This window comes from Mirounga leonina, unplaced genomic scaffold (genome assembly GCF_011800145.1).
Source record: "Mirounga leonina isolate KUSES-001 unplaced genomic scaffold, KU_Mleo_1.0 Mir_200, whole genome shotgun sequence".
Taxonomy (NCBI): domain Eukaryota; kingdom Metazoa; phylum Chordata; class Mammalia; order Carnivora; family Phocidae; genus Mirounga; species Mirounga leonina.
In genome coordinates, this window is record NW_023270503.1 from 19,988,701 (window position 1) to 20,009,047 (window position 20,347).

A 20,347-nucleotide genomic window follows, 5' to 3' on the forward strand; every position below is an offset into this window, starting at 1 on the left:
CCCTCCTCCTCCTCCTCTTCTCCCTCCTCCTCCTCCTCTTCTCCCTCCTCCTCTTCTCCCTCCTCCCCCTCCTCCCCCTCCTCCTCCTTTTTGGCTTATAGGGTCTGTCTAATGAAGAAAATGCGCACAAAGTCAAAAAGGGTATTTATTTAAGTCAGCTTTCAAAAACTCTGTGGTAAACCTAGGTTGGAGAATATATCTTGGATGTGAAGTCATCTTGTTGGCCTGCACATCACTGAGTTGAAAACAAGGATGCACAAAGCAAATGGCTAGTCTCAATCACAGGGAGAGAAGAGCAGAAGATATCCCCATCCTACTTCATTTCTCTCATTTCCAGGAGACCTGGTTCATTCAGGTGGGCAGGATGCCTGGAACTTGGAAGTCCATTGTTCTTCATACTGACCCTTGAGGGGAAATAACCCACTCATCATTGAGATTATGGCTTAAAGAGATAATTTCCCCTAGCAGAGGAAATAAATAGGCTATGAGTTAATGCTTACTGTTTAAAAAATATCTTTTGAGAGAAGAATAGTACCCAATACAAACACCTTTAGGAAAGGGAGCAGGTGTCTCTTTTTTGTGTGGTCTCTCCTCCATGAGTATGTGGGAATAAAGTCATGCCCCACAGAATTCAAAGGCATATATAACTTTGGTACTTCTTCAGGTAGTCCTGTGAGAAGACTGTAAAAACTGAGATGATTTTCACTATCTGTGAGTGAGATATCCTTCAAAGAAATTTTTCAATCTTTTTAAAAATCTTATCTGAATTAGGTTTCCTGTTACTTAATATGATCTTGAAGATAAAAATGTCTGTATTTTCACTTGGATTTAGTAAATTCCACCAGTGTAAATATTCTAGATGAAGCTGAAAGATAATATTATTTCAATCATATTTAGACTCCTGAGAACTAGAGCTTGTTCTTCCTTCCCTATGGCCCACTTTTATAACCAAAAAGACTCTGCATATTTTCAATGACTTTGAATCTAAATATAGTTTTCACTGATGAAAAGACTTTCCTTACTCCTCTATCTTTATTATATGGTTTCCTAGATCATCGCAGAGGCAAGCATAAAAGAGAATGAAAACTATATGTGAGAGGCTACTAGGCGCCAGACCTGGACATGGCAATTACAATCTCCCTCATATTTTATTACCAGAACTCAGTTGTGTGGCTGTAAGGAAGGCTCAGAAATACAGTCTGTGTGTCAAGGGAAAAAGATAATAGGTTTGCTTAGAGATAACCTATCTCTGTTACAAAATGTCAGAAATAGATGAATAAGGGTGCCTAGGTGGCTCGGTTGGTTAAGCGACTGCCTTCGGCTCAGGTCATGATCCTGGAGTCCCGGGATCGAGTCCCACATCGGGCTCCCTGCTCAGCGGGGAGTCTGCTTCTCCCTCTGACCCTCCTCCCTCTCCTGCTCTCTGTCTCTCATTCTCTCTCTCTCAAATAAATAAATAAAATCTTAAAAAAAAAAATAGATGAATAAGTCGTAACTGACTTAGAAGACAAAAGGAAGCAGATACCCAAGCCTGGCAGAAGGAAAGGGAGAAAACAAGACAGAGGAAAAACTAAAGTGAGTTAAACTGCGGAACTTCAGAAAGCCTCAGAAATTGGAGACACCAAGAACCTCTAAAACATAAATGTGTGGCAGGTCTGAAAAGAGATCGCTATGTTTGCATACATAGAAATTAGAACCACCAAATACCTTACTCTGTTCTACCTGCCAAGTGACTATCCACCCTCAACACCAGAAAAATAACAGAGTTTATTTCATGGAGATGTTTCTACAACTGAGAAAAGAGGTACCGTGTTGGAAATAATGTAATGCTTAAAAGTCATTGTACATCATGCTGAGGACTACTATAGCCCCTTTGCCTTTATTAAGTTCAAAAAACCACTAGCAACTAGGAAATACCATGTCCACTTCTAGAGCAGCTATATGGGTATTACTTCTGGGCATAGGCCATTAAGTGCCTTTAGATATTCAATTATGAGAAGACATTTAAAATGCCCATTTCTGGAGAAGATATTTGCAAATGACATATCAGATAAAGGGCTAGTATCCAAAATCTTTAAAGAACTTATCAAACTCAACACCCAAAGAACAAAAATAATCCAATCAAGAAACAGGCAGAAGACCTGAACAGATAATTTTCCGATGAAGACATCAAATGGCCAATAGACACATGAAAAAGTGCTCAACATCACTTGGCATCAGGGAAATCCAATCAAAACCTCAATAAGATACCACCTCACACCAGTCAGAATGGCTAAAATTAACAAGTCAGGAAACGACAGATGTTGGCGAGGATGCAGAGAAAGGATGGATAAAGGAGAACCCTCCTACACTGTTGGTGGGAATGCAAGCTGGTGCAGCCACTCTGGAAAACAGTATGGAGGTTCCTCAAAAAGTTAAAAATAGAGCTACCCTATGACCTAGCAATTATATTACTGGGTATTTACCTCAAAGATACAAATGTAGTGATCTGAAGGGGTACGAGCACCCCAATGTTTATAGCAGCAATGTCCACAATACCAAACTGTGGAAAGAGCCAAGATGTCCATCAACAGATGAATGGATAAAGAAGATGTGGTATATATATACAATGGAATATTATGCAGCCATCAAAAAACACGAAATCTTGCCATTTGCAATGACGTGGATGGAACTAGAGGGTATTATGTTGAGCGAAGTAAGTTTATCAGAGAAAGACAAGTATCATATGATCTCACTGATATGAGGAATTCTTAATCTCAGGAAACAAACTGAGAATTGCTGGAGTGATGGGGGTGGGAGGGAGGGGGTGGCTGGGTGATGGACATTGAGGAGGGTATGTGCTTTGGTGAGCGCTGTAAATTGTGTAAGACTGATGAATCACAGACCTGTACCTCTGAAACAAATAATACATTATATGTTAAAAAAAAAAAAAAAGTAGGAAAGGAAAAATGCAGGGGGGCAAATCGGAGGGGGAGAGGAACCCTGAGAGACTATGGACTCTGAGAAACAAACAGGGTTTTAGAGGGGAGGGGGTGGGAGGATGGGTTAACCTGGTGATGGGTATTAAGGAGGGCATGTTTTGAATGGAGCACTGGGTGTTATACGCAAACAATGAATCATGGAACACTACATCAAAAACTAATGATGTACTGTATGGTGACTAACATAACATAATAAAATAAAATTTTTTAAAAATGCCCACTTCTGGGGCACCTGGGTGGCTCAGTTGGTTAAGCGTCTGCCTTTGGCTTGGGTCATGATCCCAGGGGCCTGGGATGGAGCCCCATATCGAGATCCCCGCTCAGTGGGGAGTCTGATTTTCCCTCTGCCCCTCACCCCACTCATGCTTTCTCTCTCTCAAATAAACAAAATCTTTTTTAAAAATGCCCATTTCTTATATAATAACTCTCTAGATAAGATTTGTTCACATAATAGGTGTGATTCCAAATCTCCAATCATCTTTTAATATGTTTTTCTCTGAACTATGCATCATCAGCCAAGGATCAACATACATTGGAGGTAACCCCCCTCATGGGAAAGATACAGAATAAAACTTGCAGGGGAACAGATGACCTTGGAAGAAGACATTACAGAGAGCAGAAGAAACATTTAAAAACACTCTGTGGGTGCCTGGGTGGCTCAATTGGTTAAGCGTCTGCCTTTGGCTCAGGTCATGATCCCAGGGTCCTGGGATCGAGTCCCACATTGGGCTCCCAGCTCAGTGGAGAGCCTGCTTCTCCCTCTCCCTCTGCTGCTCCCCCTGCTTGTGCTCTCTCGCTCTGTCAAATAAACAAAACAAAACAAAAACAAAAAAAACCAAAAAACACTAGAATATTCTTGAGAGAGAAAATAGAGTAAGCATTAAAAAGAACCTTAAAAAGAACACTCAGAGAACGGAAAGAACTTTTTAGAAGTTAAAAAGCTGGTGGAAGAACTAATACAATGACAAAGAGAAAAGACAGGTGCCAAACAAGCTGATCAACGATGAATGCTCAGCATCACTTCCTCCCTCTGGTTTTAACTTCAAGGCTACACATCCAGCTCTGCAAAAGGTCCTGATTAGGTTAACAGGACAGAACTAGAACTAGTTAATAAAGAATTAGACCATGTTTCAGAGTGAAACCACTTACATTAAGATTTTCATTTTCTTCACCCTCCCATGAACATTATTCATATTAGGTATATTCCTATCTCCTTCCCTTTGTTCCGTCTTCACTCTTGACCCTGAGTTGCAATGTGGTATAGTTGAAAGAGTGTGGGCTTAATAGGTGGGAAGAAGAGGGTTTGTGTTATTTTGTTACCACTTATTGAATGGGCAAACATGGTCAATAACATAATTCCTTAAGCTTCAGTTTTTTCATCTGAACAACAGAACTGACGATGCCTATTTCACATGATTAAGAGAATTAAATGATACAAAGTATGTCATTCTGTCTAACACAGAGACTAGCAGAAAGCAAGAGATCAACAACATGAGGGTTGTTTTTTCTTTCTCCCTGATAAGAGTGTGTGTGAAATTGTGTCATAGTCTATTGAAAGGGAGACCCAATGTCATCTATATTACAACAAATTGACCTGTCGAAGGGAAACATTTCTGCCATTTGGCCAATTTCTTGCCATAAGAAAAAATAAACAGTTTTGACTGGTTATTTTACCAATTGAGTTGCTCATTCTGTTGCCACTATCTACTTGTAATCTAAACTAATTAGTAGCTAAATGAATTCAGTCCCTCTTCCTCCCTCTTCGATTTTATGGTTAAAATACCTAATAAAAACCATAAACATAAAAACCTCTATGATAGTTCAGAGAAGATGTAATTATTTGATTTCTAAGGGCAAGTCCATAGTTGTATTTAGGTGTATGTTAACTTCTCACATAGCATGTCTTTCTCTTGCATATAGGGAGGACCGAACAAATTGCACTCCTTTTATTTGTGAATAATATTAAATTAGTAAGCATTACCTTTATGAATTACATGTCTAGCAAACAAAGCTTTTCTTAGCCATCTAAGGGACAGAAGTATAGTCCGTGAACAAGACAGTATTCCTGCTTTCATCTTGAATGAATGGAGTGCTATTATTCACAGCATTTTGCCCTATACACTCTGTGCCATAGAACAAATTGCTAGAATTCTGAAGAAAGCCAAAATGCAATTTTATTTCACTTTATAATGCTTGTTTAAGAAACTCATTAAAGAAGACTGCAAGGTCATCAGTTCAAGCCCACAGATCACACGGGAGGCAGGATCGGATTATTCCCGAAACTACTGCTCATCCTACACTCAATAATCACTAGCATTGAAATCAGAAAGAGGAATTCCCTTTCTGTAGCTAAATATGTAGTTATAAGTCACATGTGTCAGGCAGAAGCTGAGGTTTTTAGCCAAAACCCAGAGTCCAGAAAAAAACATGGAGGGGTTGACTACATTCTCCTCCCAACTGCCAAGTGACCTCAGAGTGGGAGGGAATCTTGGAGCTCGGCTTAAATAAGATCACAACCCCTAATTATAAATAATAGGTACAGCTGGCAAACTGAAACATCCGATTTTAATTAGATTCTTTGCAGCTATATGTCTTTGATGTGGTTTAGTTCAATAAATCACAACAGCCCTGTGTTTTTGTTGTTGTTTTCCCATCTTCTGGTGCGTGGCTTAAGATTCTACAACATATTTGACTGATAGCATGGGTTGGGGATAGAGGAGAGAAATCAACCAAAGAGAGTTTTTGCTAGTTCTTCCAGTGAGTTTAGGAAATTGATATATTCATTCTGAGGCTCAGTTTCCCCTCTATTAAGCAGTTGTTCAACTAGACTTCACTGTGCCCACTTTTGGCAAAAAGCTCTGAACACTATTTCCTTCTTTATAACTGGGAAATAGGGTCTTTACTGAAAAACATAACGTTAAAATAATTTAGGTTTCTGAAACTGGAATAGAATGTCAATGACCTATCATTTCAGAATGATCAGATTATCTTTTAAAAAATTCTTCATCTATTCATTAGTTATTTGATATGCCTTTGTTGGACATCTACTCTATGCATGACCCTGGGCTAAGTCCAGTGATTATGAGCCAAATTGATTGTGCCCTGCTTTCATGGAGCTTATGATTCAATTGGAAAGATAGAAAATTAAACAAGCAATCAAAGTTTCAGCCATGGCATGACATAAGAGTTTAGGATGTCATGGAATCACCTAGTTGGGAGAAAGGGGTCCACAATACCATGAGGCAAAGACAGATAAAAAAATTTTTAAATTGCATGTATTTAGCCATAAGTACTTACTGATAACTTTCATGGAAAAACTTCAATAGAGTAATGAGTGTTAGAATAGTTTGAAAAGTAATTTAAAAGTGAGGAAATGGAAAAGTGTCTATTCATATATTCTGCTCATTTCTTAAATGGATAATTTGTTTTTTGAGTGTTGAGTTTGGTAAGTTCTTTATAGATTTTGGATACTAACCCTTTATCTGATATGTCATTTGCAAATATCTTCTCCCATTCCATCAGTTGCCTTTTAGTTTTGTTGATTGTTTCCTTCACAGTGCGGAAGCTGTTTATCTTGATAAGCTCCTAATAGTTCATTTTTGCTTTTGTTTCCCTTGCCTCCAGAGACATGTGTAGTAAGAAGTTGCTGTAGCCAAGGTCAAAGAGTTTGCTGCCTGCAAACTCTAGGATATTGATGGGTTTCCTGTCTTACATTTAGGTCTCTCATCCATTTTGAATTTATTTTTGTGTGTGGTGTAAGAAAGTGGTCCAGTTTTATTCTGCATGTCGCTGTCCAGTTTTCCCAGCACCATTTGTTGAAGAGACTGTCTTTTTCCCATTGGTTATTCTTTGCTACTTTGTTGAAGATTAGCTGAAACAAAAATAAAGACAAATATTTTTTAAAGGTTTAGGTCTGAATGGAGAAAAGAGAAATGATGTCCTAACTAAAGTAGGTAGCAGAGAATGTTTTGAGTTTCTGATCTTTTATAAAATACTTTTGAGGATGAAGAACATGATTAAAATTTTTCAAGTATTTGACAAGTCAATATTACATATAGTGAATGTTCATGTTAAAAAATGTAAACCTGCAAAAAAGAATTATTTGTAAAAGTCATGTATAATCCTACTGCTTAGGTCTCAACACTGGTAACATTTTTTTGTCTAATCTTGCAGTTTTTAGTACATATATACATAAGTAAACATATATACACATATGCATGATTAATTTTCATTAACATGAATTTATGTCATACATATTGTTGTGCAACATTTTTTTTTTTTTGGCTCACAAACTTTTTTTTTTTATGTTCCATTAGCCAGCATATAGTACATCATTAGTTTTTGATGTAGTGTTCAACGATTCATTAGTTGCATATAACACCCAGTGCTCATCACCACACATGTCCTCCTTAATACCCATCACCCGGTATCCCATCCTCTCACCCCCTCCCTTCTGTAACCCTCAGTTTGGTTCCCAGAGCCCAGAGTCTCTCATGGTTTGTCTCCCTCTCTGATTTCTTCCCATTCAGTTTTCTCTCTTCCCCTGTGGTCTTCTGTGTTATTCCTTATGTTCCACATATGAGTGAAACCATATGATAATTGTCTTTCTCTATTTGACTTATTTCACTTAGCATAACCCCCTCCAGTTCCATCCATGTTGATGCAAATTGTGGGTATTCATCCTTTCAGATGGCTGAGTAATATTCCATTGTATATATGAACCACATCTTTATCCATTCATCTGTTGAAGGGCATCTTGACTCCTTCCATAGTTTGGCTATCGTGGAGATTGCCACTATGAACATTGGGGTGCAGGGGCACCTGGGTGGCTCAGTCGGTTAAGCGTCTGCCTTCGGCTCAGGTCATGATCCCAAGGTCCTGGGATCGAGCCCCACATCGGGCTCCTGGCTCAGCGAGGAGCCTGCTTCTCCCTCTCCCTCTGCCTCTCTCCCTGCTCATGCTCTCTCTCTGTCTCTGTATCTCTGTGTCTCAAATGAATAAATAAAATCTTAAAAAAAAAAAATTGGGGTGCACATGCCCCTTCTTTTCACTACATCTGTATCTTTGGGGTAAATACCCAGTAGTGAAATTGTTGGGTCATAGGGCAGCTCTATTTTTAATGTCTTGAGGAACCTCCATACTGTTTTCCAGAGTGGCTGCACCAGCTTGCATTCCCACCAACAGTGTAAGAGGGTTCCCCTTTCTCCACATCCTCGCCAACACTTGTTGTTTGCTGTCTTGTTAATTTTTGCCATTCTAACTAGTGTAAGGTGGTATCTCATTATGGTTTTGATTTGTATTTCCCTGATGGCTAGTGATGTTGAACATTTTTTCATGTGTCTGTTAGCCATTTGTATGTCTTCTTTGGAGAAGTGTCTGTTCATGTTTTCTGTCCATTTCTTGACTGGATTATTTGTTTTTCGGGTGTTGAGTTTGAGAAGATTAAGGATCTTGGTCCTTTATCCATAATGTCATTTGCAAATATCTTCTCCCATTCCATGGGTTGCCTCTTTGTTTTGTTGACTGTTTCCTTTGCTGTGCAAAAGCTCTTTATCTTGATGAAGTCCCAATAGTTCATTTTTGCTTTTGTTTCCCTTGCCTTTAGAGACATGTCTTGAAAGATGTCGCTGTGGGCAATGTCGAAGAGGTTACTGCCTATGTTCTCCTCTAGGATTTTGATGGATTCCTGTCTCACATTTAGGTCTTTCATCCAGTTTGAGTCTATTTTTTTGTGTGCTATAAGAGAATGGTCCAGTTTCATTCTTCTGGATGTGGCTGTCCCATTTTCCCAACATCATTTATTGAAGAGACTGTCTTTTTTCCATTGGATATTCTTTCTTGATTTGTCAAAGATTAGTTGACCATAGAGTTGAGAGTCCATTTCTGGGGTCTCTATTTCTGTTCCACTGATCTATGTGTCTGTTTTGGTGCCAGTACCATGCTGTCTTGATGATCAAAGCTTTGTAATAGAGCTTGAAGTCAGGCATTGTAATGCCCCAAGCTTCAGTTTTCTTTTTCAACAATCCCCTGGCAATTTGGGGTCTTTTCTGGTTCCATACAAATTTTAGGATTATTTGTTCCAGCTCCATGGAAAATGTCGATGGTATTTTGATAGGGATTTCATTGAAAGTATAGATTGCCCTGGGCAGCATAGACATTTTCACAATGTTTATTCTTCCAATCCATGAGCATGGAATGTTTTTCCATCTCTTTGTGTCTTCCTCAACTTCTTTCATAAGTGTTCTGTAGTTTCTAGGGTATAGATCCTTCACCTCTTTGGTTAGGTTTATTCCTAGGTATCTTATGGTTTTTGGTGCTGTTGTAAATGGAATCAATTCCTTAATTTCTCTTTCTTCAGTCACATTGTTTGTATATAGAAATGCGCCTGATTTCTGTGCATTGATTTTTGTATCCTGACATGTTGCTGAATTGCTGTATGAGTTCTAGTAATTTGGGAGCAGTCTTTTGGGTTTTCCACATAAAGTATCATGTCATCTGTGAAAAGAGTTTGACTTCTTTGCCAATTTAAATGTGCCAATTTAATGCCAATTTAATGAAAAATGTATACTGAAAATCTGCCTACTCAATAAATGTGCATTTTCTTTAAAACTATATCATCTTTTCTAATATACTTGTCACACTTTATCATATTATCCTATGAAACAATGAGGACATTTTTAATCATCAAACAATGCAGTTGTGGAGTGTACACTTGGGGTTCCACTGACATAATTACACACTTGTCCAATTTTTTTCTTCAGGGCAAATTCCTAGAAGTATGGTGGGTTTCACACCAAGATTTTGCACTGAATTTGAACACTTATCCTAAGGCTGCCACAAGAGATGTACACTGGAAAACCATAACAAAGTAGCAAATCCCAGATCGTGGCTGACTTATAGCCAACCATATTTGGGGAGGTGAATGGGGCCCCACTGAATACAGACTGGAAAACTGTATTTAGGCACTTGGAAGTTTACAGCAGTCCTCTAAGAAGAGAAGAGAAATAGCAGAAGAGAAATAGCCAAACAGCTAATTAAACAAGGTGCAGTAGAGAGAAGACTGTAAGAGGAAGAGATTAGTCAATTTGGCATTGACATTTGTGAAATGAGGAAAACTGCAGAGTCTCCTGTATGAGAAGCATTGGTTGGGGGTTAAAAATTTGTTTCTGAACTAGAAGACTGACAGGTAAGCTATAGTTTACCAGGTTAGATTTTAGGACTGTTGGCTGGGGAAAAGCTACGTGATTGACCACTATGCTGCTTAAACTGAGACCGAGAGGGGGTGGAGGGGACGAATACGACCAAAATAGAATACATGTTTCTGAACTACCAGCATCACTTCCTACTGTTTCATGGTAGACAATGATCATGAGTTTGCCTTCTCTTCCACAGAAGGGCATAACTAGCAAAGGACGTTTTCTAGTAGTCATCCTAGAATACCTAAAGTATATACATAAAATGAGAAAGTAATTTAATCAGAACAACAACAACAGTAGACATGCAGGATGAAATTACTTTATATTTGATAGTATCCATTTATTTTAATTGTTGTAACCAATTAAAATATGTTAAAAATAAAGAGGCCGTCCTGTTTTGCAAATGCATTCCTGAAATACATTAATTCAGAATGGATGCAGAGGTAGCAAAGTACAAAGTATTATATAGCTGATTATTTTGGAAGTCAGCATTTAGAAATGATATTAACACATAAAATGTTTAAATGGGCTGTAAGGTATCACAGAGTATAATTACTTATACATAAAGTATCACACAGTATGATACCACCTCATCTTTGCTTATAATTATTATAAAACCATTTACGTATAAAAACTGCATCAGTGTTGTGTGGATCTTTAAAAATTTATGGGACTGGGAGATAGTCTGAGGGTTTTGATGTTATACGCTGTCAGACTGCTTTACTCTCTATTTGGCCGAGAAGAAAAGCAGGCTTGCATTTTGTTTTGTGTTGAATGTTTTAAAAATTTACATTTAATTTTTTTCCACTTATCAATGCAGAAGAAAAATGCCACAATAGTGTGATTAGTTGAATCCTTATAAAAACTGCAGGATGGGGGCACATGGGTGGCTCAGTCCATTGAGCATCCAACTCTTGGTTTTGGCTCAGGTCATGATCTTAGGGTTGTGAGATTGAGCCCCACATCAGGCTCCATGCTTGGTGGAGAGCCTGTTTGAGATTCTCTTTCTCCCTTTGCCCCTCCCTCCTCTCTCTCTCTCTAAAATAAATAAATCTTAAAAAAAAACAACAACAAACCTTTGGATGATCTTTATTATAATCATAACATAAATACTGGGAAGGACCTTACATTGGGGTCCTTAACTTTTCATTTGTATAACATGTGTGTTTAGGAACTTAACAAAGGTCAAAGAAACAGTGTAAAAGTAGAACTAGTTTTACCACTTCTTATTGTATAGTTGAGTTTTTTGTTCTGTTTTGTTTTTTGTTTTTTTTTTAATGACTGTCATCCTACAGAATTCTTTTCCAGTTTGTTCATGTCTTTTCTAAAGATAATTAAAATTAGTTCTCATTACATGGGGTGCCTCTCTTTTTCATTACATACATTTTAGCAGGTAAGGCCTGGCAATTCTTTATATACTCCGCCTTAAATTATTTTTTTTTCCTTGAATGGAGTTTTTTATTTTATTTTTTACAAATATGTTTATTTCTTTTAATTTTAATGCCAATATAGCTAACAAACAGTATATTAGTTACAGGTGTACAATACAATGATTCAACAATTCAATGCATGACCCAGTGCTCATCACAACAAGTGCACTCCTTAATCCCCATCACCTATTTAACCCATCCCTCCATGCACTTCCCCTCTGGTAAACATCAGTTTGTTTTCTATAGTCAAGAGTACATTTCTGGGCTTGTCTTTCTCTCTCTCTTTTTTTTTCCTTTGCTCATTTGTTATGTGTCTTAAATTCCACATATGAACAAAATTTTGTGGTATTTGTTTTTCTGTGACTGACTTATTTCACTTAGCATTATACTCTCTAGCTCCATGTATGTTGTTGCAAATGGCTAGATTTCATTCTTTTTATGGCTGAAAAATTTTCCAGTATATAGACACAGATGATATAGAGATATAGAGATATAGATAGGTATAGATATAGATTATAGATAGATGATAGATAGATCTGTCTATTGCCTTTTCTTTATCTATTCATCTATCAATAGACACATGGGCTGTTTCCATAATTTGGCTGTTATAGATAATGCTGCTATAAACATCTGGATTCATGTATCCCCTTGAATTACTATTTTTGTATTCTTTGCGTAAATATCTACTAGTGCAATTGCTGGATCATAGGGTAGTTCTATTTTTAAATTTTAAGGAACCCCCATACTGTTATCCACAGTGGCTGCACCAGTTTGCATTCCCACCAACAGTGCATGAGGGTTTCTTTTCCTCCATATCCTTGACAACACTTGTTGTTTCTTGTGTTTTTTATTTTAGCCATTCTCAGGTGGTATCTCGTAGTTTTGGTTTGCATTTCCCTGATGCTGAGGGTTGTTGAGCACCTTTAATGTATCTGTTGAACATCTGGATGTCTTCTTTTGAGAAATGTCCATTCAAGCCTTCTGCCCATTTTTAACTGGATTGTTTTTTGGGTGTTGAGTTGTATACATTTTTTTTATATTTTGAGTACTAACCCTTTATTGGATATGTCATTGCAAATATCTTCACCCATTCTGTAGGTTGCCTTTTAGTTTTGTTGATTGTTTCCTTTGATGTGCAGAGCTTTTTATTTTGATGTAGTCTCAATAGTTTATTTTTGCTTTTATTTCCCTTGCCTCAAGAGATATATGTAGAAAAATGATGCTACAGCCAATATAAGAGACATTACTGCCTGTGCTCTCTTCTAGGATTTTTATGGTTTCAGGTTTCACATTTAGGTTTTTCTTCCATTTTGAATTTATTTTTGTGGATGGTATAAGAAACTGATTTTTTTTTCATTCTTTTGCATGTAGCTGACCAGTTTCCCCAACACCATTTGTTAAATAGGCTGTCTTTTTCCCATTGGATGTTCTTTCCTGCTTTGCCAAAGATTAATTGGCCATGTAATTGTGAGTTTATTTTTGAGTTTTCTATTCTGTTCCATTGATCTGTGTGTCTATTTTTATGCCGGTACTTCACTGTTTTGATTACTATAACTTTGTAATAAAACTTGAAGTCTGGAGTTGTGATAACTCCAACTTTGTTTTTCTTTTCTTTTTTTTTTTTTTTTTACTCACAGCCTTTATTTTATTTACTTTTGCATTTAAATGGGTTTTTTTAGTTTTTATTGTTATGTTAATCACCATACATTACATCATTAGTTTTATTTTTTTTTAATTTTTTAAAATTTTATTATGTCATGTTAGTCACCATACAATACATCATTAGTTTTTGATGTAGTGATCCATGATCCATTGTTTTCGTATAACACCCATTGCTCCATGCAGTACGTGCCCTCCTTAATACCCATCACCGGGCTAACCAATCCCCCCTCCCCCCTCCCCTATAAAACCCTGTTTGTTTCTCAGGTCCATAGTCTCTCATGGTTCATCTCTCCCTCCAATTCCCCCCCGCCATTTTTCCCTTCCTTCTCTTAATGTCCTCCATGTTATTCCTTATGTTCCACAAATAAGTGAAACCATATGATAATCGACTTTCTCTGCTTGACTTATTTCACTTAGCATAATCTCCTCCAGTCCCATTCATGTTGATGTAAAAGTTGGGTATTCATCTTTTCTGATGGCTGAGTAATATTCCATTGTATATATGGACCACATCTTCTTTATCCATTCATCTGTTGAAGGGCATCTCGGCTCTTTCCACAGTTTGGCTATTGCAGACATTGCTGCTATGAACATTGGGGTGCATATGGCCCTTCTTTTCACTACATCTGTGTCTTTTGGGTAAATACCCAGTAGTGCAATTGCTGGGTCATAGGGTAGCTCTATTTTTAAATATTTGAGGAAACTCCACACTGTTTTCCAAAGTGGCTGTACCCACTTGCATTCCCACCAACAGTGTAAGAGGGTTCCCCTTTCTCCACAACCTCTCCAACATTTGTTGTTTCTTTCCCTGTCCATTTTTGCCATTCTGACTGGTGTAAGGTGGTATCTCAGTGTGGTTTTGATTTGAATTTCCCTGATGGCTAATGATGATGAACATTTTTTCATGTGTCTGTTAGCCATTTGTATGTCTTCTTCAGAAAAGTGTCTGTTCATCTCTTCTGCCCACTTTTTGACTTGATTATTTATTTTTTGGGTGTTGAGTTTGAGAAGTTCTTTATAGATCTTGGATACCAGCCCTTTATCTGTAGTGTCATTTGCAAATATCTTCTCCCATTCTGTGGGTTGCCTCTTTGTTTTGTTGACTGTTTCCTTTGCTGTGCAGAAGCTTTTTATCTTGATGAAGTCCCAAAAGTTCATTTTTGCTTTTGTTTCACTAGCTTTTGGAGAAGCATCTTGAAAGAAGTTGCTGTGGGCGATGTCAAAGAGGTTACTGCCTATGTTCTCCTCTAGGATTTTGATGGATTCCTGTCTCACATTGAGGTCTTTCATCCACATTGAGTCTATCTTTGTGAATGGTGTTAGAGAATGGTCAAGTTTCATTCTTCTGCATGTGGCTGTCCAATTTTCCCAGCACCATTTATTGAAGAGACTGTCTTTTTTCCATTGCATGTTTTTTCCTGCTTTGTCAAAGATTATTTGACCATAGAATCCATATCTGGGTTCTCTATTCTGTTCCATTGGTCTGTATGTCTGTTGTTGTGCCAGTACCATGCTGTCTTGGTGATCACTGATTTGTAATATAGCTTGAAATTGGGCAACATGATGCCCCCAGCTTTGTTTTTCTTTTTCAACATCTCCTTGGCGATTCGGGGTCTTTTCTGATTCCATACAAATTTTAGGATTGTTTGTTCCAGCACTTTGAAAAATGTCATTGGAATTTTGATCGGGATGGCATTGAAGGTATAGAGTGCTCTGGGTAGCATAGACATTTTCACAGTGTTTATTCTTCCAATCCATGAGCATGGAATATTTTTCCATCTTTTTCTGTCTTCTTCAATTTCTTTCATGAGTGTTTTGTAGTTCCTAGAGTATAGATCCTTTACCTCTTTGGTGAGGTTTATTCCGAGGTATCTTATGGTTTTTGGTGCTATTGTAAATGGAATCGTTTCTTTAATTTCTCTTTCAACAGTTGCGTTGTTAGCGTATAAGAAAGCAACTAATTTCTGTGCATTGCTTTTGTATCCTGCCACATTACTGAATTGCTGTATGAGTTCTAGTAATTTGGGGGTGGTGTCTTTTGGGTTTTCCACATAAAGTATCATTCTGTCTGAGAAAAGAGAGAGTTTGACTTCTTCTTTGCCAATTTGAATACCTTCTATTTCTTTTTGTTGTCTGATTGCTGTTGCTAGGACTTCTAGTACTATGTTGAACAACAGTGGTGAGAGTGGGCACCCTTGACATGTTCCTGATCTTAAGGGAAAGGCTCTCAGCTTTTCCCCATTGAGGATGATATTCGCTGTGGGTTTTCATAGATGGATTTTATGAGCTTGAGGAATGTTCCCTCTATCCCTATACTCTGGAGAGTTTTAATCAGGAAAGGATGTTGTATTTTGTCAAATGCTTTTTTTGCATCAACTGAGAGGATCATATGGTTCTTCTCCCTCCTCTTATTAATGTGTTCTATCACATTGATTGATTTCCAAATGTTGAACCACCCTTGCATTCCGGGGATAAATCCCACTTGGTCGTGGTGGATGATCCTTTTAATGTATTGTTGGATCCTATTAGCTAGGATTTTGTAGAGGATTTTGGAATCCATATTCATCAGGGATATCGGTCTGAAATTCTCCTTTTTGATGGGGTCTTTGCCTGGTTTGGGGATTCAGGTAATGCTGGCCTCATAGAATGAGTTTGGAAGTTTTCCTTCTGTTTCTATTTTTTGAAACAGCTTCAGTAGAATAGGTATTATTTCTTCTTTGAATGTTTGGTAGAATTCTCCAGGGAATCCATCAGGCCCTGGACTCTTGTTTTTTTGGGAGGTTTTTGATCACTGCTTCAATCTCGTTACTGGTTATTGGCCTATTCAGCTTGTCATTTTCTTCCTGTTTCAGTCTTGGCCGCTTATACGTTTCCAGGAAGGCCTCCATTTCATCCAGATTGCTCAGTTTATTGGCATATTGTTGTTGATAATAATTTCTAATAATTGTTTCTATTTCCTTGGTGTTGGTCGTGATTTCTCCCCTTTCATTCATAATTTTATTAATTTGGGTCCTTTCTTCTTTTGGATAAGTCTGGCCAGTGGTTTATCAATCTTATTAATTCTTTCAAAGAACCAACTTCTAGTTTCATTGATCTGATCTACTGTGTTTCTGGTTTCTAATTCATTGATTTCTGCTCTAACTTTAATTATTTCTCTTCTAATGCGTGGCTTAGGCGTCGTTTGTTGCTTTTTCTCTAGTTCTTTAAGGTGTAGAGTTAGTTGGTGAATTCGGGATTTTTCTATTTTTTTGAGGGAGGCTTGGATGGCTATGTATTTCCCCCTTAGGACAGCCTTTGCAGTATCCCATAGGTTTTGGACCAATGTGTTTTCATTCTCATTGATTTCCATGAATTGTTTAAGTTCTTCTTTGATTTCTTGCTTGACCCAAACATTCTTGAGCAGAGTGGTCTTTAGCTTCCAAGTGTTTGAATTTCTGCCAAATTTTTTCTTGTGATTGAGTTCCAGTTTTAGAGCATTGTGGTCTGAGAATATGCAGGGAATAATCTCAATCTTTTGGTATCAGTTGAGACCTGATTTGTGACCCAGTATATGGTCTATTCTGGAGAAAGTTCCATGTGCGCTCGAGAAGAATGAGTATTCTATTGTTTTAGGGTGGAATGTTCTCTAAATATCTATGAGGTCCATCTGGTCCAATGTATCATTCAAAGCTCTGTTTCCTTGTTGATTTTCTGCTTAGATGATCTGTCCATTGCTGAGAGTGGAGTATTGAGGTCTCCTACAATTAACGTATTGTTATCAATATGACTCTTTATTTTGGTTAACAGTTGGCTTATGTAGATGGCTGCTCCCATGTTGGGGGCATAGATATTTACAATTGTTAGATCTTCTTGTAGGATAGACCCTTTAAGAATGATATAGTGTCCTTCTGTGTCTCTTATTACAGACTTTAATTTAAAATCTAATTTGTCTGATATAAGAATTGCTACCGCAGCTTTCTTTTGAGGTCCGCTGGCATGGAAGATGGATCTCCATCCCTTCACTTTCAGTCTGGATGTATCTTTAGGTTCAAAATGAGTCTCTTGTAGGCAGCATATGGATGGGTCCTGTCTTTTTATCCAATCTGCAACCCTGTGCCATTTTATGGGAGCATTTAGGCCATTCATGTTGAGAGTGATTATTGAAAGATATGAATTAATTGTCATCATGCTGCCTGTGAAGACGTTGTTTTTATAGATTGTCCCTGTAAATCTCTGTTGTATATCACTCTTGGGGTCTTTCTCCTTTTATAGAACCCCCCTTAATATTTCTTGCAGGGCCGGCTTAGTGGTCACATATTCTTTCAACTTCTGCCGGTCATGGAAGCTCTGAATCTCTCCATTCATTCTAAATGACAGTCTTGCCGGATAAAGTATTCTTGGCTGCATGTTCTTCTCATTTAGTACCCTGAATATGTCTTGCCAGGCCTTTCTGGCTTGCCAGGTCTCTGTGGATAGGTCTGACGTTACTCTGATGTTCCTCCCTCTGTATGTAAGGAATCTCTTCCCCCTAACTGCCCTTAAGATGGTTTCCTTGGGTCTAAGATTTGCAAGTTTTACTATTACATGCCGGGGTGTTGGCCTGTTTTCCTTGATCTTGGGAGGGGTCCTCTCTGCCTCTAGGACTCGAATGTTTGTTTCATTCCCCAGATTAGGGAAGTTCTCAGCTACGATTTGCTCAAATACATCTTCTAGCCCTCTCTCTCTCTCCACTCCCTCCAGGATTCCAATGATTCTGACATTGGAACGCTTCATGGTGTCACTTATTTCTCTGGTTCTATTTTCATGGATTCTGAGTTGTTTTTCCCTGGCCTCCTCTTTTCCCTTTTTATCTATTATACTGTTTTCCAGATCGCTTATTTTCTCTTCTGTCTCAGTTACCTAGCTGTTAGATTATCTAGATTGGATTGGATCTCACTGATAGCATTTTTAAGTTCTGCCAATTCAGCTTTCATTTCTGCCCTTAGAGACTCTATGTTGCCATTAATTGATTTCTCCATTCTAACCATTGTCTTCACAATTGCTAGCCTGAATTCCATCTCCGACATCTTGGTTATATCTGCATCCATTTGTAAATCTGCACCATAAGTCATAATCTCTGAGTCTTTTCTGTTTTGGGGGCTCCTCCTCCTAGTCATTCTGTGGATGGGTGTTTGAGGGAATGCATAGAGTCCAAATTATTGAGCAGAACCCAAGCAAGATGCACCTGTTTTCTTGGGACCTTAGGGTTGCTGGCCTCTTGTTTTCCCAGCCTGTCTTCTGGGGGAGGGGCCTGCTGCGCTGTTACTCAGGCAACCCTGTTTGGGCGGAGTTGCCCTGCGCCCCTGTGGCGGGGGATGGGCTCAGCAGGAATCAGTTTTTGGGGCTTTTGTTCTTTGGCACCTTTCCCTGGTGGCTTTCCGCATCTCTTCCGCGAGTCAGAGCAGAGGAGACCGTTTCCAACCCTCTGCCTCAGAGCAGAGAGACCACAGTCTGTTCTTCAGTGAGCTCTCCGGGCCACACTGTCTCCGTTTCTTTCTGTGATGCTATAAACTGCAGCAGCCTGGCTTGTGCACCCCTCCACAGAGCTCCCACTCCTGCCTCCAGGTCAGGGCACGTCTCTGCCCTTTGTGCTTCTAAAACCGCCAGCCGCTCCCAGTTTGCGCATGTGCGTGACTCTGCCGCTTGGGGTTCTCTCCCGGGGACTGCAGTTCCCGTGTGCACGACTCTGCCGCTCGGGTTTCCATCCCAGGGGTTGCAGTTCACCAGCGCGACCCCGGCATAGCGGGTTTCCATCTTGGAGGCTGCAGTTCGCATGCGCGCGACCCCGCCAGTCTGGTCCTCCACCCCGGGGGCTGCCCTAAAGTCCTTTCCCGACGCTACTGGTCTGCGAGTCTGTGCCTGTCCGCAGCGCGCGAGGCTGTCACTCACCGGCGGTATAGGATCCCCTCGTCCAGGCACCCTCCCGCTGCCGTTTATCCTCCGATATCTGCCCGCAGAATCACGGCTCTCCCCTTCGTACCTCAAAACCAACTGCCTGCGATATTCTGTTTGTAGAGATCCAGATCTTCTTACATCTCAGGCTGGTTTTGTGGGTGCTCAGAGTGGTCTGGTAGATATCCAGCTCAATTCCGGGGACCAGTTGAAATAGGGTCCCCTACTCCTCCACCATCTTTCCCCCCCTCCCTTAAATTTTTTTAAAATGATTTTGGCAGGTTTATTGAAAATTAAATAGATAGAAATTTAGCTTTTAATCTAATTATAATGGACTTGATACATACATAATTAGTGTTTCTCTTCTTAAATGTTAATTCTAAATTTTTGTTATTTTTGTTTTTTATTTTTAGTTTTTGGCTATTGAGTTGCAAAAATTCCTTGTATATTTTGGAGATTAGCCTCTTATCAAATACATGGTATGAAATACTTCCTCATATTTTGTTGGTTGCCTTTTTACTCTGTTGATTGGTTCCTTGGGCTGTGCAGAAGCTTTTTAGGTTGATGTAGTCCCACTTTTTGTTTGTTTGTTTTGACACCTGTACTTTTGGTGTGAGATCCATGAAATCACTGCCAAGTCCAATGCCCTGAGTTTTTCCCCTATGTTTTCTTCTAATAGTTTTATGGTTTGAGGTCTTACATTTAAGAATTAAATTCATTTTCAGTTAATTTTTGTGTATGGTGTAAGATAAGGGTCCAGTTTCATTCTTTCATGTGTGGATGTCCAATTTTACCAACATCATTTTGATGCCAGCAGGCTGGGTCCAAGCACCCAAAGGGGGCTCTACAGCACCAGCCAAGAGGGTCCCTGGCTGTGTGCAGGATAGAAATCAAACATGAGCCAGCAGAAAGTGTAAGCAGAGTTTATTGAAGGTGTAGAGAGAGTGCAGGTACAGATAGAATGTCTGGGAGACTCTGAAAGGAAAGGAGGGAGTCTTGGCTTTGTTCAGGGTCTGGACCTTTTATTGAGGATTGTAGTCTGGTGTATATGTCTACTCAGGCATCCAGGAACGGGTTAGAACAAAGACGAGGGCCCAGGTGTTATTCCTTGAGGTTTGGTATCAAGATGTCTAGCTCTGGTGGTATGGACTATGCTTTGTCCAGGCAT